Raw genomic sequence first — 20,343 nt, 5'->3', positions numbered from 1 at the left:
TCATCTCCAGTCGATTTCTCCATCGCCGCCTGTGTTCTTCTTTAATGGATTTGGGATATTCATATATATATATATATATATATATATATATATAGTTGGATCTTGCTTCATATTGAAAAACAGGTTCAAATGGATGGGTATGAGAGATAGTAAATACAGATTAAAGTAGTGTGATACATGGTGGTAGATCTTTAACTAGGAAGARGATGCTAGTTRGAATATTTGAGCATGCTTAAAGGGTTTTGGTTTACCTGTGCAATCTCAAAGCCACGGCCCTCCCCCAACAGTTTATGATGCATATGAGCTAAAGATTGTTATTACCTGTGATTGATCAACTGTATAACTGATTGGGTAATGGTTTATGATTAYACAATTACATATCACRTTTATATTTGTCAAGTATAGTAGAAGAGATCATAGTTCCTACATCATTGGTGCGACAAAAACAATGGTTTAATTATATGGCAGTTTACAAATGGTTTAAATGATTGGATATTTCAGTTAAGTTTAATTGAAATGAATTGATTCAGATTTCAGACTTCAGAAGTTTGTCAGTTTACAAAAACAAACAGTCTGACTGATTCAGATTTCAGATTTCAGACGTAAAAACAAACAGTCTGACTGATTCAGATTTCAGACTTCAGACTTCAGCACCACCTCTTAAAATTCAGAAGTGAATTCAGACTTCAGACTTCAGACTTCAGCACCTCTTAAAAAACAAACGCCACCTTACATTTTATCAGCAAAAGCTCTTAAAGGTTGACAAAGACCAACAGTAGTAGTAGACTTGCCTTCTCCAAGAGGAGTTGGAGTGATTCCTCCAACAACAAAATAATACCCATGTTGTTTTTCTTTAAGTTCATTGATCACGTAAAACAAAATCCATACTTCCACTTACCTAAATCATCAAAAGCAAAAAAAAAACTAACACTTTTATATACCAAAATCATTAGAGACAACAAAAAAAAAAAAAAATACATATGCCCAAAATGCTAAATCGTTCATAACATCTCAGTTTAGAAAAGAGACACACTTTGATTTTTGATGTGAAATGAGACATAGTAGTTTCTGTTGTTCCCAGACGGATCTACAAGAGTTCAATTGTAACAGTTTGTAGGGGGATGAATACAAACACACGAATATTTCACTTTTTAAATTTTTTTATTGATAAAGAAGATCAATACAAAATTTACAGATTATTTGCGGAATAAGACAAAAATACAGAACTTATATAAAACAATCTAAGGAACACACAAGATACAGACAATAAGGAAGAAAAAACTTGCTAAAAGAAGCAATAACTTTGCGCGCGAGAGAGAGAGAGAGCGCTTAGTTAGTGTTCTTCACTTGAAGCAAACATAACTTCGCAAGGTTAAGAAGTTTGTGCTTGTATGTGTCTCTCTTCTTGGGTATTTGAAAGAGAAAAGTCTACATGGCTATTTATACCCATTGAATTAAATGCAAGGCAGACAGTACAAGGTACCTGGCAAACTTCTAGAGGTGAGATTGTCCTTTGTCATCAAATTTACATGCTTTTGGCAGTATATGAACAGTGATCTTTCACAAAGTAGGTAAGCACGTTCAGAGACAATATGGTGACTCAGTACAAGTGCTTTCCTTTGAGATGTATGAGTTTTTCCTTTGTGTGCAGAAGGATAAGACAAAACTAATCTTGATCAACAAGATTCATTTGATCGCTGACACTGGAATAACTTTAAAGTTTCTCCAGTGTATGTTGAATTTTGAGTAGACTTCACACATGCTTGTAGACAGGCTTGTTATCACTAAAACCACATCAGATCACACACTGCTTATCTTTTCAGCTTTATCTTCGATATTATTGAAGGTTCTTGTGGTGTGAGTTTTGTCTTCTTGAAGAAATACTTGTCTCTTAAGAAATACAATACAGTTTTTAGCGATCACTAAACAGACTTGGTGATGATTACTGAAACTGAACCAAGAGGACCAAGTATTTTTCGTTAGATAAAAAGGATTATCATCAAATCACTAAGAAAGAGAGAGAAGGGGATCAACAATATCCCCCTATTTGATGATGACAAAGCGACATAAAGAGAATTGCTTAGTTGTTACAGTAAGGAAAAAGATACTAGACCCCATAATTCTTATTTGTAAAAATATTGAAAAATGTACTAAGTATGAAAGTCTGGAGACCCGATGGAAGAAGAAGCTGAAAAGATTCTAAGTGTTGAAGACAAACCAAACATGCGATGGAAGATCCAAAGAGGCTATGAAGACCTGAAGTACTTAACCTGACAGTCATTCACTTATGAAGAGTTCATCAGGTCGACGAACTTAGCTTTTTCATAACCACTCTGGTTTTACATCAACTAAAGAATCATCAAGTGTCAACATAGTTCGATCAGATATACTCTTGGAAGCAGATACATGAAGAACTCTAATTGAACACGCTACCTAAAGACAGCTAGAGAAGACTCATCGCCATCATGAATTATGTTACTCTAGGTAGTTAGAGATAACCCTCATCCTTCTAGAAAGATATCTTTCCATGTTTATCTCATAGATATCTTTCCATGTTTATCTCATAGATATCTTATACTAGATTGTTATCTCTTAGACTAGATTGCTACTATAAATAGCACTTATATGTCTTGTAATTTAAGTAACCTTCTCATTATCGTTATTATAGTGAAATTACTTGAAAGCTTCATACTTTCTTGAATATCATTAAAGTTTTTCTTCACTTTCTTCATTCATACGATAGATTTAGGAATCTTCGTGTTATATTGAGAGATTCGGGATCAACAATTGGTATCAAAGCAAATTGATTGATTTTCAATCAAAACGATCAATTTGAATCTGAGTATTCAAATCTCTCAACTTTTTTCTTCTCAAATTCTTCGAAAACTTCTCTCAATGGCCACTGGAATACTGCATGCAGTGTTGGTTCTCTCACCAAACCTCTAACTCTTTAACGATAAGAGTATCCCCAATGGAAGAAAAGAATGATTAACTTCTTCGAGGGGATGGACATGAATCTTTTCAGATCTGTCCTGGAAGATCCTTACATTCCCCAAGCTTTGATTCCCAGAGTGCCCGAAAATGGTACCACAGAAGAAGTTGCTGCTTACTATGTGGTGAAAGAAGAAAGCGCTTGGGATGAAAATGATATTGAAAGGGTAAAAGATGATAGAAAGGAAAAGAGATTGCTAATAATGGCAATCCCTAATGAGATTTTTCAATCTCTAGACACCTGTACTACCACCAAGGAAATATGGGATGAGTTGGCAAGCCAACTTGAAGAAGGAGCTAAAACAAGAAAGAACAGAAGGGTCGAATGCCTGAACGAATATACAAATTTCAAAGCATTACATGACGAACCAATTCAGAAGACATATGACCGCTTCAACACATTGATCAATCAATGTCGTTGAAATGACATTGCAAGAACAAAGGAGAAAAACAACATGTTATTCCTCAAAAGTCTTGGTGATGAATGGACACAATTGTCCATGTGCTTACAAGAAAACCAAGACATAGAAAGATGGTCACTCCATGATTTCTATGGAACTCTTGCTGCTCAAGATCAAGATATAATGAAAAGAAAGGTGTCGATAGGAGGACCCTTGGCTCTAGTCTCTGATGAAAAGGAGACTTCTAGAGGCTCTTTCAGAGAGCATCAAAAGAAGGGGAATAAGGCCTTGATCATCGTATCAGAATCAGAAGAAGAAGACTCAAACTCTGATGACAATCTCAAGGCCTTTGCCAAATCACTTGCTTTAATTACAAAGCAATTCCAGAAGAAGTTCGTCAAGAGGCCTTCTGAAAAAGATAATAGAAGAGACTTCAAGAGAGAGAGATTCCAACTAACCTATGGACAGAAGGCGGTAAAATTTCATCAAAGAAATGAAAGAAGAGAAGACAGAGAAGAAACTAGGGAAGAAATAAGAGAAGAAAGAAGACAGGAAAGAAGAGAAAGAGGAGACGAAAGAAAAGATGGTCAACGGTGCTTCCAATGCGGAAAGATAGACCATTTTTTTAAGGATTGCAGAGGACGACTCATCAAGGATAGAGAATACTACAAAAACAAATACAAATACAATCCCAGATAAAGAAGCCTAATGGCCGAAAAGGAAAACTGGGTATCTGACTCTTCATCTAATGAAAAAGACAACAAAGCACTCCCCTACCTCATGGCCAAGTCTTCAGTCACTGAATCCAACTCCGACTCCGATGACCAGGTATATAATTCTTCCATGATGAAACCAACTCTGCTCCATCAGAGCTAGAGTTAAGAGTTTTAAAACTTTCAGAGGATTTTCAAAAATTAAAGGAAAAAATAAACTTTGAAAAATCTGAAAGAATAAAGGTAGAAAAAGAAGTTATTTTCTACAAAAGAGAAACTAATCACCATGGATATTCAGATTTCATTTCAGATTCCAACTCACAAGTTGTTTCTGAATCCTTATGAAAATGCCACTGAACTTTCACAAGGCTGATTTATTTGTTCCTTAAAACTTTTGTTTTCCAGTAAGTGACGGCTTCAGGAGTTTCTACAAAGTTCAATTTATTATCCACTTTTACCTCAGGTAATGGTATTGCCAAGTTCGGATCCGCTAATCATTTCTGCAAGTTAGAAACATGAAAAGTATTATGAATTGAGCTGAGTTCCTCTTGCAATTCTAACTGATACGCAACTAAACCGACCCACTTATAAATTCTGAACGACCCAATATACCTCAGACTGAGTTTACCTATTTTTTCCAAATCGAACAACACCCTTCCATGGATAAACTTTTAACATAAAGAAATCTCCCACCAAAAATTCAATTGGTTTACGACGCTTATCTGCAAAACTCTTCTATCAGTCCTGGGTTGTTTAATACATTCACGTATCTGCTCAATCTTTCGAAAGTTATCTGCATAATTTTTGGACCTGTTAATTGCCTTTCCCCCACTTCATTCCAACACAATGGCGTTCTGCACTTTCGGCCATACAAAATCTCATAAAGTGTTGCTTGGATGCTGGAGCGATAATTGTTACTGTAAGCAAATTCTATTAGAGGTAGATGATTCTCCCAAGATCCCTCAAAGTCAATAATACAAGCCTTTAACATATCTTCAAGGTTCTGGAGTGTTTTTTTACTTTACCCATCAGTTTGAGAATGATACATCGTACTTAATCTGATTTGAGGTCCCATGGCTCTTTGGAAACTTTCTCAAAACTTTGAGGTAAATCTACTGTCCCTGTCTGAGATAATGAATAACGGAACAGTGTGACAAGTCACAATTTCTTCGATATAAATTTTTGTCAATCTTTCTAAAGGATAATTCTCTTTAATCGGTAGAAAGTGTACAGATTAAGATAAACGGGTCTACGATAACCCATATAGCATCATTCTATTTTGGAGTCTGTGATAACTGGATCTTGGTTATCACCTGAGGTAAATAATACGTAATTATTTGTTATATGATTACGTGAGAGCATGATGAATTACTATAATTAACCATGTGAGAATGTGTATTTTTATGCATAGGAGATGTATGCATAATATGTTAATATGCATGATTAAATATGCATGCATAAAATATTGTTGTGTATACATGATCGTTATATGCATGCATGGTTAATATGTGAAATATATATATGTATGCATTAACCGCCTTTCCAAAAGAGGAAAGGGGTATAAATAGGGGTTGAGGGGTTCAATAAAAAGTTTTTTGTTCTTTGGAAATTTTGAGAAAGTTAAGTGAGAAGCTGATCGGATTGCTTACATACTTGGGATCAAAGTTGGATTCAAATTGATTTCTAAAAAAATTTGCATAAAGTGAGTACTTTTATCATATTACTACATTTGGAAAAGTAATTCTTTGATTTAATTGTTGAATTGTTCTAAAAACTGATTACCTTGAAATGGGTTTTAAATCGGACATGTATTGTTCGGATTTGATATAAACCGGACATAGAGCCATCCGGATTAGAGAAAAATCAATTGTATTGTTAACTGGATTGAGTGTTAAAAGAATTTGAAATATGTAAACCGGATAAAGGTACGGAGAAGTAGAAATACAATCATAAGTTGTTTGGATTAGATATAAACCGATCAAAAGTTTACCCGGTATAGTATAATTCGATTGCACTTTGATCGGACTTGTTTTAAATGTTGTCCGGATTGACAAATCGGACAAGTGTATGTTGTCCGGGTTTACAAATCGACAAGTATATGTTGTCCAAATTTGTAAATCGGACAAGGGGTATGTTGTCCGGATTTGTAAATCGGACAAGGGGACATGTTGTCCGGATTGTTATATCGGCCAAGTCTATATTGACCAAAACTTGCTACGTCGACCGGTTTGTATTTTGATTAAAATGTTAGTTCAAAGTAAATCATTTTTATTCTTTTACGATGATAAAGAATAAGGAATTTGATAAGGATGATTTTTGAACTAAGGATATTCCATTGGGACATTTATGACTGCAGTATGTTCTAATTGGAAATATTTTTATAAATGTTTTGATGAGGAAATAAGAGTGGCATATCAAGGAGAGGTGTACCATGGGATAAGGGTGACATATCAAGGAGAGGTGTACCATGGGATAAGGGTGACATATCAAGGAAAGATGTACCTTTGAATATAAGGGTGACATTTGTATGTGTGATGTGTAATATAACACCTACTATTATATCCTATAAGATTACTGTGATTTGAAATCTTTATTTCTTTGTGATTTAGAGATTTAGAATCAGAGTTGTTATTGGAAATTGTAGATTTGTTAATAAGAAAGACGGATCTATGTGGATGTGTATAGATTATCGGGAATTGAATAAGTTAGCAATCAAGAATAAATATCCTTTGCCAAGGATTGATGACTTGTTTGATCAACTGGTAGAGGCATTACCTTCTGGGAACAAAGTGTCAGATCTACACTGATCATAAAAGTCTACAACATCTATTTAGCCAGAAAGAACTGAATATGCGGCAACGTCGATGGATTGAGCTTGTTAACGATTATGACTGTGAAATCCTCTACCACCCAGAAAAAGCCAATGTGGTATATGACGCTTTAAGTAGAAAAGAAAGAAGTGGAACTATAAAGACTGTGGCGATGAGAATAAATTTTAGCCCCTAACATTCATAAAAAAATTCTGAGATGTAAGAAAGAAGCTATGAAAGAGAATCTTGTCAAGTCAGAAAGATTGGGTAAGATGATTTCGACTTTAGAGACGAACGATGAAGGAATTATGTGCTTTCAAGGGAGAATTTGGTACCATATTTTGGGGATATCCGGAAAACTATTCTGAATGAAAGCCATAAGTCTCGTTACTCTATACATCCAGGTACCAATAAGATGTATAAGGATCTAAAACCTTTTTATTGGTGGCCCGGATTGAAGAAAGATATAGCCAGATATGTGGAACATTGTATAACGTGTCTACAGGTTAAGATTGAGCATCAGAAGCCGTATGGAAGTCTTCAATCTTTGGAGATTCCTGTATGAAAGTGGGATCATATTACAATGGATTTTGTCATGAAGTTACCTCGAACTCCAAAGGGGTACGATGCAATCTAGGTAATTGTTGATCGCTTATCAAAATCTACGCATTTTCTATCTATAAGAAAGGGATACTCTTTAGAAAAGCTGGCATAGATTTATATCAAATAGATTGTAACCAGGCACGGTGTTCCATTATCTATTATCTCTGATAGAGATAGCCGTTTCACCTCAAGGTTTTGGGAAAGTTTGCAAAAAGCTTTGGGGTCTGAAATTCGATTAAGTACAGCCTATCATTCACAAACTGACGGGCAAAGTGAAAAAACCATCCAGACTCTCGAAGACATGCTGAGAAGTTGTATCATTGACTTCGGGGGATCGTGGAAAGATCATTTTCCATTGATAGAGTTTGCGTATAATAACAATTACCATTCCAGCATCCAAGCGGCACCGTATGAAATATTGTATGGATGTAAATGTCAAACGTCATTGTGTTGGAACGAGGTAGGTGAGAGGCAGTTAATGGGTCCCGAGATTGTCCAAAAAACTTTCGAAAAGATCGAACAGATCCGTGAAAGAATCAAAACAACACAAGACGGCCAGAAAAGCTATGCTGATAATCGTTGGAAGACGAAGAGTTTTGTGTGGGCAATTTTGTGATGTTGAAAGTTTCTCCATGGAAAGGTGTTATCAGATTTGGAAAGAAATGTAAGCTCAGTCCAAGATATGTTGGGCCATTCAGAATCTGTAAACGAATTGGGCCAGTGGCTTATCAGTTAGAACTACCAGAAGAGCTTAGTCTGATCCACAACACTTTTCATGTATCAAACTTACGAAAATGTATAGCTGATCCCAGTCAGGCTGTATCGCTTCCAGAAGTTAAATTGGACAGTAAGCTGAACTTTGTGGAAACACCAGAACCTGTGATTGACCGAAAGATCAAGTATTGAGAAACAAAGAGATTAGTGTGGTTAAAGTACAGTGGCAGTTTCATAAGGAGTCAGAGGCAACTTGGGAATTATAATCGAAAATGAGAATGGAGTATCCCTGGCTTTTGGATTAAAGGAATTCTGGGACGGAATTCTTTTGAGGGTCGATAACGTGAGAGCATGATGAATTTTTATAATTAATCATGTGAGAATGTGTATTTTTATGCATAAGAGATGAATGCATAATATGTTAATATGCATGATTAAATATGCATGCATAAAATATTTTTGTGTATGCATGATCGTTATATGCATGCATGGTTAATATGTGAAACATATGTATGTATGCATGCATAAGGCGGTTAAACCGCCTTTGCAAAAGAGGAAAGGGGTATAAATAGGGGTGAGGGTTTCAATAGAAAGTTTTCTGTTCTTTGGAAATTTTGAGAAAGTTAAGTGAGAAGCTGACCGGATTGCTTACATACTTGGATTCAAGTTGGATTCAAATTGATTTCTAATTTTTTTTTTGCATAAAGTGAGTACTTTAATCATATTACTACATTTGGAAAAGTAATTCTTTGGTTTAATTGTTGAATTGTTCTAAAAACTGATTACCTTGAAATGGGTTTTAAATCGGACATGTATTGTTTGGATTTGATATAAACCGGACATAGAGCCGTCCGGATTAGAGAAAAATCGATTGTAGTGTTAACCGGATTGAGTGTTAAAAGAATTGAAATATGTAAACCGGATAAAGGTTTTGAACGGAGAAGTAGGAATACGATCATATGTTGTCCGGATTTGTAAATCGGACAAGGGGATATGTTGTCCAGATTTGTAAATCGGACAAGGGGACATGTTGTCCGGATTGTTATATCGGCTAAGTCTATATTGACCAAAACTTGCTAAGGTGACCGGTTTATATTTTGATTAAAATGTTAGTTCAAAATAAATCATTTTTATTCTTTTATGATGATAAAGAATAAGGAATTTGATAAAGATGATTTTTGAACTAAGGATATTCCATTGGGACATTTATGAGTGCAGTCTGTTCTAATTGGAAATATTTTTATAAATGTTTTGATGAGGAAATAAAGGTGGCATATCAAGGAGAGGTGTACCAATGCGATAAGGGTGGCATATCAAGGAGAGGTGTACCTTTGGATATAAGGGTGACATTTGTATGTGTGATGTGTAATATAACACCTACTATTATATCCTATAAGATTACTGTGATTTGGAATATTTATTTTTTGTGATTTAGAGATTTAGAATCAGAGTTGTTATTGGAAATTGTAGTCTAGATGTTACTGAAAAGTGGATAACAGGTTTTGGCCTGAAACTTTGAATAAACCTTGTTTGGAATTGAAAAGGTTTAAAAGTGGCATTAAGAGAAACTTGGCTGGTACAAACCTATTTGGGTTTGGATGTGTTATTTAAAAGCTAAGAGATTAGCTTTGAAATTGGAAAGGTTGATATTATGTTTTGCTTATTCATATATTTGCTATATATATATATATATATGAAAAGTTGTTTAAAATAAAGTTTTGATGATTCTCACCCTACAATAACATAAAAAGGGATCTCACTAGAGCTTCTGGTCTAACCCTCATTTTGTGATTTTAAATATGTGTTGCAGGAGGTGTGGACGGTAAGGGGAAGGGGAAATGTGATATTTCCTTTTATACATATATGCGTGAAGATTGTCTATGATGTGTATAGTTTTGATATGATGAACATGATTAGTACACGAAATGTATTTTGAATTTTTGGACTATGTATTCTATATGATAGAATCTTGTACTATGAGACCTGAGTGGTGTATAAACATATATTTCTTGTGAATGAAGTATGTGTTACATGCATTGTGTTGTATGGGGTGTTACAGAGTCCGTTGTAATTTCATGACAAAATCCATCGTGATATGATCCCATTTCCACACAGGAATTTCCAATGAATGTAAACTCCCATATGGTCTTTGATGCTCAATCTTTACTTGCAGACATGTCAAACATCGTTCTACATACCTTGCAATGTCCTTTTTCAATCATGGCCACCAATAAAACGRTTTTAAATCTTTATACATTTTATTAGTACCTGGATGAATCGAATATCATGATTTGTGAATTTCATCCAAAATTAGCTCCCGGATATTCCCGAAATGCGGTATCCAAATTCTATTTTGAAAACATAGAATTCTTTTGTCATTCTTTATCAAAGTTGAAATCATTCTGCCAACTCTTTCCACTTTGATGTTCTTTTCATTGGTAGGTTAATCTTGACATCTTAAAATTTCATCATGAAGGTCGGAAGTCAAATTTATTCTTAACGCAACTGTTTTGATTGTACCACTTCTTTCTTTTCTGCTAAGAGCATCAGCTACCACATTGACTTTTACTGGATGGTAGAGAATTTCACAATCATAGTCATTCACTAATTCAATCCACCTTTTTTCCCGCATATTCAATTCTTTTTGATTAAACACATGTTGGAAGCTTTTATGATCCGTAAAAATCTGACATTTAGTTCCCAACAAATAATGTCTCCAAATCTTAAATGCAAATACCACGACCTCAAGTTCCATATCGTGTGTCAGATACTGTTTCTTGTGATCTTTTAACTGTCTGGAAGCGTAAGAAATAACTTTTCCTTTTTGCATCAATACACTGCCCAAACCTAGTTTTGAAGCATCATTGTACACAACAAAATCTTCAGATCCATCTAGTAATGATAAAATTGGAGCACTGCATAGACGGTCTTTCAATAATTGAAAAGCTTCACTCTGATCTTTTTCCCATTTATACTTAACATTTTTCCTGGTTAACTTGGTCAACGGTGCAACAATTCTTGAGAAATCTTGGATGAATTTCCGATAATATCCTGCTAAATCCAAGAAACTACGGATCTCGGTAAAAGTTCTTGGTACTTCCAATCTTTCAATCACCTCGACTTTTGCAAGATCTACTTTTACCCTGACCTCAAAAATAGCATGACCCAAAAAATGTACTTCCCTTAACCAAAACTCACATTTGAATATATTGATAAATAATTTCTCTTTCTTCAAAACTTCTAGAATTAGACGAAGATGTTCGACATGCTCCTCTTTAGATTTTGAGTATATAAGAATATCATCAATAAACACAGTAACGATTTTATCAAAGATATTCATTACATACCCGATTCATTAAATCCATAAATTCGTTGGAGCATTGGTTAAACCGAAAGGCATAACCAAAAACTCATGATGTTCGTATCTGGTTTGGAAGACTGTTTTGGCAATGTCCTCTTCTCTGACTTTAAGCTGATGATAGCCTGATCTTAAATCAATTTTAGAAAAATTACTTGCTCCAATCAATTGGTCAAACAAGTCACTGATTCTTGGTAAAGGATATTTGTTCTTGATTGTCAGCTTATTCAATTCTTTGTAATCGAAACACATTCTCATAGATCCATCCTTCTTCTTAACAAACAGAACTGGAGCACCCCAAGGTGAAGTACTTGGTCTAATGAAGCCTTTATCAAGCAACTCTTTCAACTGCATCATCAATTCTTTCAACTCAGATGGTGCCAGATTATAAGGTGGCCTGGCTACTGGTGTTGCCCCTGGTGTCAAATCAATTAAGAATTCAATGGACCGGTCTGGTGGTAAACTAGTGAGATCTTTTGGAAATACTTCAGGATAATCACAAACTATGAGAATAGACCCTTGCTTACCCTTTTCTTTATTTGAATCAATCACATAAGCTAAATACTCGTGACACCCTTTCCGAATAAATTTGTGGCTTTCAAGACAGATAACAAACTGGTATGATGATCCCGCCGATCACCATAAATCATAATCGGCTATTTTTCAGGAAAATTAATATTGATCATCTTTTTATTGCACACAATAATGGCATGGTTTTCTGCTAACCAATCCATTCCCACCACAACATCAAATTCTTTCATTGGTATCTAAAACAATCGAATTGGCAGCCCACATCCCTCGATTTCAATTTGACAATTATCAAAAACATGGCTAACAGATACTTGAGTATTATTAGCAGTATCAACTACTAAAATATAGTCAAGTGGCACAAAATTCACGTATGAACACCCCGCAAATAGTGGTGATACAAAAGAATAAGTTGCACCATAATCAAACAACACTTTAGCATATACGAGGTTAATGAGAAAAGTACCTATTACCACGTCCGGAGTTTCCTCGGCCTCATCTTTGGTCATTTGAAAAGATTGGCCCCTTGTCCCTCCCGGACCTCCTCTCTGAACATTAGCTCTACCACGTGTACTCGAAGCATTTCCTCCTATAGTTAGCCTTGAAACTCTTAACCGAGGACAGTTCGGTCTGATGTAGTCAAGGGAGTTACATTGAAAACTTTCTGAGGCGCTGGACAATTTCTGGATAAATGATTTGTTTCACCACATTGATAACATTTTCTCTGATCAATACTACAATCACCTTGATGAATTCGGTGACATCTTGGACATAGTCTTTCACCAAAACATTAGGTAGGACGATTTTCAATTTTTACAAATTTTGGTTTTCTGAAACTGGTTGAAGATCCTTCTCACTTTCTTTTCTCTACCACTTTCTCTTCCCCTGTCTATTTTTGTTTCTTTCAGTAGTTTCAACAACATCTACTACCATTGGGAAAGTGACATGATTCATAGCAATTACAAATTCTCGTATTGATGATTTTAAACACCCCAGATGTACCTTTCAACTTTAAGAGAAATCTTTGAGATGTAATGTTCTACAAATTTGGAATGTTCAATAAATCTTTCAGTATATTCTTGTACCGTCTGATTACCCTGTTCCAACTTCAAACATTCTTCTTCCAATTGTCTGACAACTACTTTTGGACAGAATTGCTCTTTAAATCGATCAATGAATCCTGACCATGACATTCTTTGCAAAATATTTGGTTTAGCTAATGACTCCACATCTCACCAATACAAAGCGTTTGATTTCAACGTTGATACTGCAAATCTGACTTTGTCTTTATCTGGACACTTGCTGGTGTTGAATACCAACTCTATTTCGTTCAACCAGCACATTACTTTTACTGGTTCTGTTTTTCCAGAAAATGTTGGGGGCTTACATGTCAAAAACATCTTAATGTCTCCCCCTCTGCTGTTCATAGTTTCAATTTGTGGATTTACCTCGACTCTTTCCATTTCAATTCTGGCTGGTACCCAAGAATAGATATCAGAGTGTTTCTTAGTTTACTCATTTCTACTGTTAATACATCTCAGGTCACATACTCAGGCTGATGCACGGGTTCTTGATTTACATTTCCAGAGATTGATTCATTCTTATCTGGAGGTATTTCAGATTGACTGTTCCTTCCTCTCCCACGACTTCTTTCATGAACTCTACTCCGAATTTTTCTTCTGCCTCGACCTTCTGATAACTAGTAGGAATATTTTCAGTTGAATTTTCTTTCTCATTCGGGGTGGGGAGGACGATCCTTTCAGACCTTCGAGAATGACTGGTCATCTGCAAATTTTCAATATTAATATTCACATAATCACATTCCCAAATATAATAAGGTGTCTAAGTACATATATGTACCTGTAAATTCATAATTACATTGGCCAGTTGTAATTTAAAGTTACCTTACATATTGATCTCTTAACCTATCCTATTTATTCCAATGGTTCTATCTATGTCAGGGACCCCTAATATGCAAATAATACAATTTAAGTCTAGACATCATGCTGAATACCTAAATCCCTTAAACTCAGGCTTTGCTACCAACTTTGTAACACCCCAAGATCCACATTTGCATATAACCATGTATTTCATATATCAAGAAATACAAATAGTACACATTCGGTCCCAACAGTACAAGAAGTTATATTACAAAATTACAACCAAAATTTTCCATAATATTCTTGTACATAACTTGCATATCATAACTCATGCAAGCATGAAAGGAAAATTCAAAATTTTCTCTTTCCCTTATCCCTCGATAAAACTTGACCTGTAATGCACATTTTTTAACACAAAAGAGGGTTAGACCTTGAGGTCTAATGAGAAATCCCCTTTTATGCAACTATAGGGTGAAAATCACCAAAACCGGTTGCAAATCATATTTGTAATCATACATATATATAACCTCTTAATAAAATATAACTCCAATATCGCGATCAAATGTGAGTTATAAATTTTCCTTGTCGCCCATGCAATGTGACCACTCAGATCCTCATATCATTCTGTGCGTGATTACCTAGAGCTCATTTGGCTCTTAAAGACCACAGCTTCTCTCGCTCTTAAGCCAGAACAAGACTAAACAAAGCATAGTCACTAAAGACTTAATCTTAAAGTTTGGATCATTTTGAAAATGATATATCTATATAATAGTATCAACCAGGGTTCTTCTAGTCACTTGACTAAGAAAAAGAATCCCGAGTCAAGTCAACGAGAGCTCCTCTAGTCGACCAAAGCCTCTAGCCTTACCAACCAGAGCTTCTGGTTTCAATCTTTTAAAAACTAAGGACTCATAACCAACCAGAGGCTCCCTAAACGACCAGAGCCTCTAGTCTACTTAACCAAAACTTATGAAAAATAAGAATATGAGATATAAGAAGACAAGAAGATTTTTAACATAACCAGAGGCTCTCTAGTAAAACATGAAAGTTAACCAGAGCGTCTTTGGTGCTCTACTATAATTAGAAAGATCAAGTTAAAAATATTTTAACTTATAAAATTGCACGAATGACTAAGAGTTTAGATACAGAGCTTATACTTGTGATATTTCATGATATAGACCGCTGTATAGCACATACAGAACCTCTGGGTCAAAATATGAGTATTTGAAAAACTTGGGATTGTCCATCATAACCATAGGCCTTCTGGTTGGTCTTGAAGACCAACCAGAGCCCCCTCTCATTCCTCATCAAAACTTACTTTATTGAAACAATTCAAAGTATAACATCCAGATTAACCCAAAAATATTTTTAACTCAAAACACAGGAAATCAAAGCCTCTCCGATTATAAACCATTTTCCTCTTCTGCATAACAACATTGTTATCATATCAATAAGAGCAATATTTCCAAGTCTTCACATAACACAAAAGTGATAACTCAAGATCATTGCATCTTATGGATGTAATAATAAGATGTATGATCAAAACTCAGATTTCACAATTGCCACCCTTATCCAAAGGTACACTTCTCCTTGATATGTCATCCTTATCCCATGGTACACCTCTATGCCACCTTTATCCCATTGTACATCTCTCCTTGATATGCCACCCTTATTCCCTCATAACTTTTTTTACGAAAACTGTCATTTTTGCCAAGAATGACATCAAAACTGTTTCATCATAGAAACTTCATATTAAGAACTTTTATAGTTCTAAACCCAGTTTCAATATCAACTCACAATTGTTTCAAGAACAGTTTACCTTCTTCCACATAAAAACCAACTAGTTTAGTATTTTAAATACCAAATATAGAAAATTGATAAACTCACCTTATATTCACATATATGAGGTTGAATCTCACAATAATGATTTCCATATAATATCATACAATCAGCTTCTAACAGCTTCACGTATTATTTCACACAAGAATACACAGTTTCTCTCTCTTTTTTCTTTCAAAAACCGAATAGATAAGATAAATCTTATCTTATTACTTTTATATTGCCAATAAAATTCTCAGGCGATGGAGGTTTAATATTTTAAAACTCATTCTTTCACACTCATCCCCATGACCTTATATATATATATATATATATATATATCATAGGCGGTGGAATTTATAAACATTAAACAGGTTATCACATAAACATTTAAAAATTCTTTACTAACCAAAATCTTTCAAAACCACCTTAATTTAATATAATCGCAAACCCAGTTATCACAATTTTGATCACTGAATGAGAAAAGATACATTAATGGTTTAAAGATTCTAGAGAAGAAAATAAGTATATATACTTTTAGAGAGAAAGATACATTTACTCAAGAGTTCAGTGATAGAATAAGAACACTGAATCATTTCACTTATGTATCACTGAGTATTGCTTAGAGCTGAAGGAATTAATCCTCAGCATTCAGCATTCCAAGTTTGCTGAATAAGATGTTAAATCTTGTCTCATCAAGATGCTTTATAAAAAGGCCAACGAATTGGTACTCAGTGAGTATGAATTGAAGTTCAATATTATCATTCATAATATGATATCTGATAAAATGATATCTGATCTCAATATTTTTGGTCTTGGAGTGAAGAACAGAGTTGTTTGCAATTGCAATGGCACTAGTGTTATCACAATAGATAGAGATCTTTGAGAGCTGAAGCTCATAATCATTGAATTGGTTTTTCATCCAAAGGATTTGGGCACAACAGCTTCCAGCAACAACATATTCAGCCTCAATAGTTGATGTGGACACTAAATTTTGCATCTTACTTATCCAGCTTACCAAATTTCCACCTAGAAGCTGATAGCCTCCAGTGTTGCTTTTCCTATTAATATTGCAACCTGCAAAACCACTATCCGCATAACCAATTAGCGTGAAACTTGAGTCTTTGGGATACCAAAGGTCCATATTAGGAGTTCTCTTAAGATATCTGAAAATGCGTTTTACAACAATCAGATGGGATTCCTTAGGTTCAGATTGATATCGTGCACATAGACAGGTAGAGTACATAATATCAGGTCGGCTAGCTGTGAGATATAGCAAGGATGTGATCATTCCTATATAAATAGTAATGTTTACAGGCTTTCCATTTGGATCCTTGTTCAGCGAGAGAGGAGGAGACATTGGAGTCTTCATAGATGAACTGCTGGTTAAGTCAAATTTCTTCAACATATCCCTGACATACTTACTCTGATTGATAAAGATACTTTTATCAGATTGTTTAATCTGAAGACCAAGAAAATAAGTCAATTCTCTCATCATGCTCATATGATATTCTTTCTTCATGCGTTCAACGAACCGAAAACACAAAAAGAGATTAATGGAACCAAATATAATATCATCGACATAAATTTGTACTAGAATGATATGACTCTTGACTTTCTTAAGAAATAACATCTGGTCAATATTTCCATGGACAAATTACTCAGAGATGATAAATGAAGAAAAGGTGTCATACCAGGCACGAGGGGCCTGTTTTAACCCATAAAGAGCTTTATCCAATCGATAGACATGATTAGGATATTTTAGGTCAAAAACCCCTGGAGCTTGTTCAATATAAAATTCCTCCTGAGGTTTTCCATTCAGAAAAGCGCTCTTTACCTCCATTTGGTAGACTTTAAAGTCCCTATTGGCAGTATAGGCTAGGAAGAGTCATAGCTTCGAGTCTAGCCACTGGTGCAAAGGTATCGTCATAGTCGATTCCTTATTCTTGCCTTTATCTTTAAGCAACATGACGGGCCTTGTTACAGGTTATAATTCCTTGTTCATCTAACTTATTACGATAAACCCATTTGGTGCCTATCATAATTTCATCAAAAGGACACGGAACAAGGTACCAGACTTTATTCCTATCAAACTCAGTGAGTTCTTCTTGAATACCAGTGACCTAACTTGGGTCAGTGATAGCCTTATAGATTTTCTTGGGCTCAACTAGAAGAAGAAAGTTGATAGAGAGACAAATATTACCTAGACCGCGACGACTCTGAATACCTGCACTTGGATCACCAACAAGTTGATAGATAGGATGGTCTTCCATCCATCGCTGAGCTGGTTGAAGATGACCTTCTAAGACTAGAGGCTTTGGCATAAAAGATGAGGCTTCAGCAAGAGAGTCTTCAGCAATAGGTTGGATTGCCAATGGAGCCTTTGAGAGTGATTCAATAACTGATAGAGGTTCAATGACTAAAGGAGATTCAACGACTGGAGGGTCAATATTGGAAGTATAAGGGGACAAGTGACTAATAGGAACAACAACAATCCCTGAAGAAGATTCATTTATGTTATTAGTTCCTTTCAGAATGATGAATGAATCATCGTCAGCTTCAGGGAGGTCAGCGTTCGGTTGATTGCTGAAGGAAGCTTCAGGTTCTCCATAKTGAGATATCATCCAGTTGTCTAACTCTTCATCATCTTCAGAGATAGGTTTAGAATTAGATGATTGAAACTTATCAAAGGTGATATGAATAGATTCCTCTATCGTTTGTGTGAGTCCCTAAATGGATCAATCTTCAAATATCTTCAAGGATTCATGGCAGATCTAAGATTTACAATCAAGAACATGAGAGGAGAGGAGAGTTTGAGAGAAAATGTCAACTTTCAATATTTGGTCAAACTCTATATTACGTAAATGAATTTTACAATTAGGCTCTTACAAAATTACAAAAGACAAACCCTTTATATAGGGTCAAACTTGAAAGCCACTAGTCAAAGTCAAACTAACTGGAAAGTCAAACATGATGACTTTAAAACAATTAGGGTGTGTTTGGTACGTGGAACAGGACAGAACAGAACACAATTGTCCTATGTTTGGTATGGCTTTATGTGGGACTAACTAGAACTAACTAGAACAAAAGTGGAACACGGGAGTCCTACCTCTACCCCTGGAACTAACTAGAACAAGGAATTTCTTACCACTTTACCCTCAATCCCTTCCACCGTCTCCTTCATCCCCTTCCACCGTCTCCTTCATCTTTATCCCCTTCCACCGTCTCCTTCACTCCCTTCACAGCGTCCCTCCATCGATCTCTCCTCTCCACCATCTCTCCTCTCACATAACCTATCAATCTCGTCTCCCGGAGATGCGTCGATCTCCGTTCAGACTGCCTCCATCGCACACGCCGTCCTAATCTGCGACTAATCTACCCTCCTCACTCATTGTGCGTCCTTCCCTATCGCTCCTCCTCGCTCAGACTACCTCCATCGCACACCCTCAATCGGCGACGGTGACGGGAGTTCTAGTCGATAAACACAGTCCGCCTCCATCGCATTACCTTCTCCTTCATCAGGTACATGATTGCCCTAACCTTCTCCTTCTCCATCGCTATGTTTGAATCAATTTAGGGTTTGTATGTTTGAATCGATTTAGGGTTTGTATGTTTGAATCGATTTAGGGTTTGTATGTTTGAATCGATTTAGGGTTTGTATGTTTGAATCGATTATGGGAGTTTACTTGATTTCGTAGTGAAAAAACACTAAATAGCTCACGGGGGTAAATTGGTCATTTTAACCAGCTCTGTCTTGTCCTGTCCTGTCTTACCAAACGCTGAACAACTGTCCTGTCCTGTCCCGTCCTGTCCTATCCCGTCCTGTCCTGTCCAGTCCTGTCTGCGCACCAAACGCACCCTTATAGACAAATTTATTTTTCAAGACGAATACAATTTAATATAGAAATTCAGTTCTAACATTTTCCACCTTTGTATTCAGGCTTGAAAGAATTTACACGCTTTGAGTCTCGTTTGAACTTTGCCTCTTTAAGCTCTTTATGACTTATTCAAAAACAATCTTTACTTGGAAACTTCAGATGATATTTTGTTGAGAAAATCTTCTAACATTCTCCCCCTCGAATGTAGAACAACGATGATCTTCTCCTTTGACAATGTAGATCAAAATCAACAACAATCTTTAGATACGATCTTCAAGATATAATCTTCAAAGAATCTTCAGACAAACAAATTCTAACATTCTGTCCAAAAACGAACTTCTTCTGACAAAAATTCACAAACTTTCTTCTCCAAAATTGAACAACCTTGTTAGACCCCATAACTCACATTTGTAAAAGTAATGAAGAACAACAAGTGATGAAGGACCAGAAGGCCGATGGAAGACTTCAAGGAAAAATAGCTAAGTGTTTAATACAACCAGAGAGTCGATGAATCGACCATAACCTTTTGGAATGGGGGATCCCCACGATGATCTTCATGCGTGAATAGTGGGAAGGAAAGAAAGGGAGGTAAATGCGAGTCTGTTTTGTCCACTTTCTCCATCCCCCTCTAGAAAAATGAAAAAAAAAG

This window comes from Cynara cardunculus (assembly GCF_001531365.2).
Source record: "Cynara cardunculus var. scolymus isolate 2C chromosome LG 14, CcrdV1, whole genome shotgun sequence".
In the NCBI taxonomy this organism is placed as follows: Eukaryota; Viridiplantae; Streptophyta; class Magnoliopsida; order Asterales; family Asteraceae; genus Cynara; species Cynara cardunculus.
The sequence above is the reverse complement of the archived record's forward strand: the minus strand, read 5'-3'. Positions refer to the sequence as shown.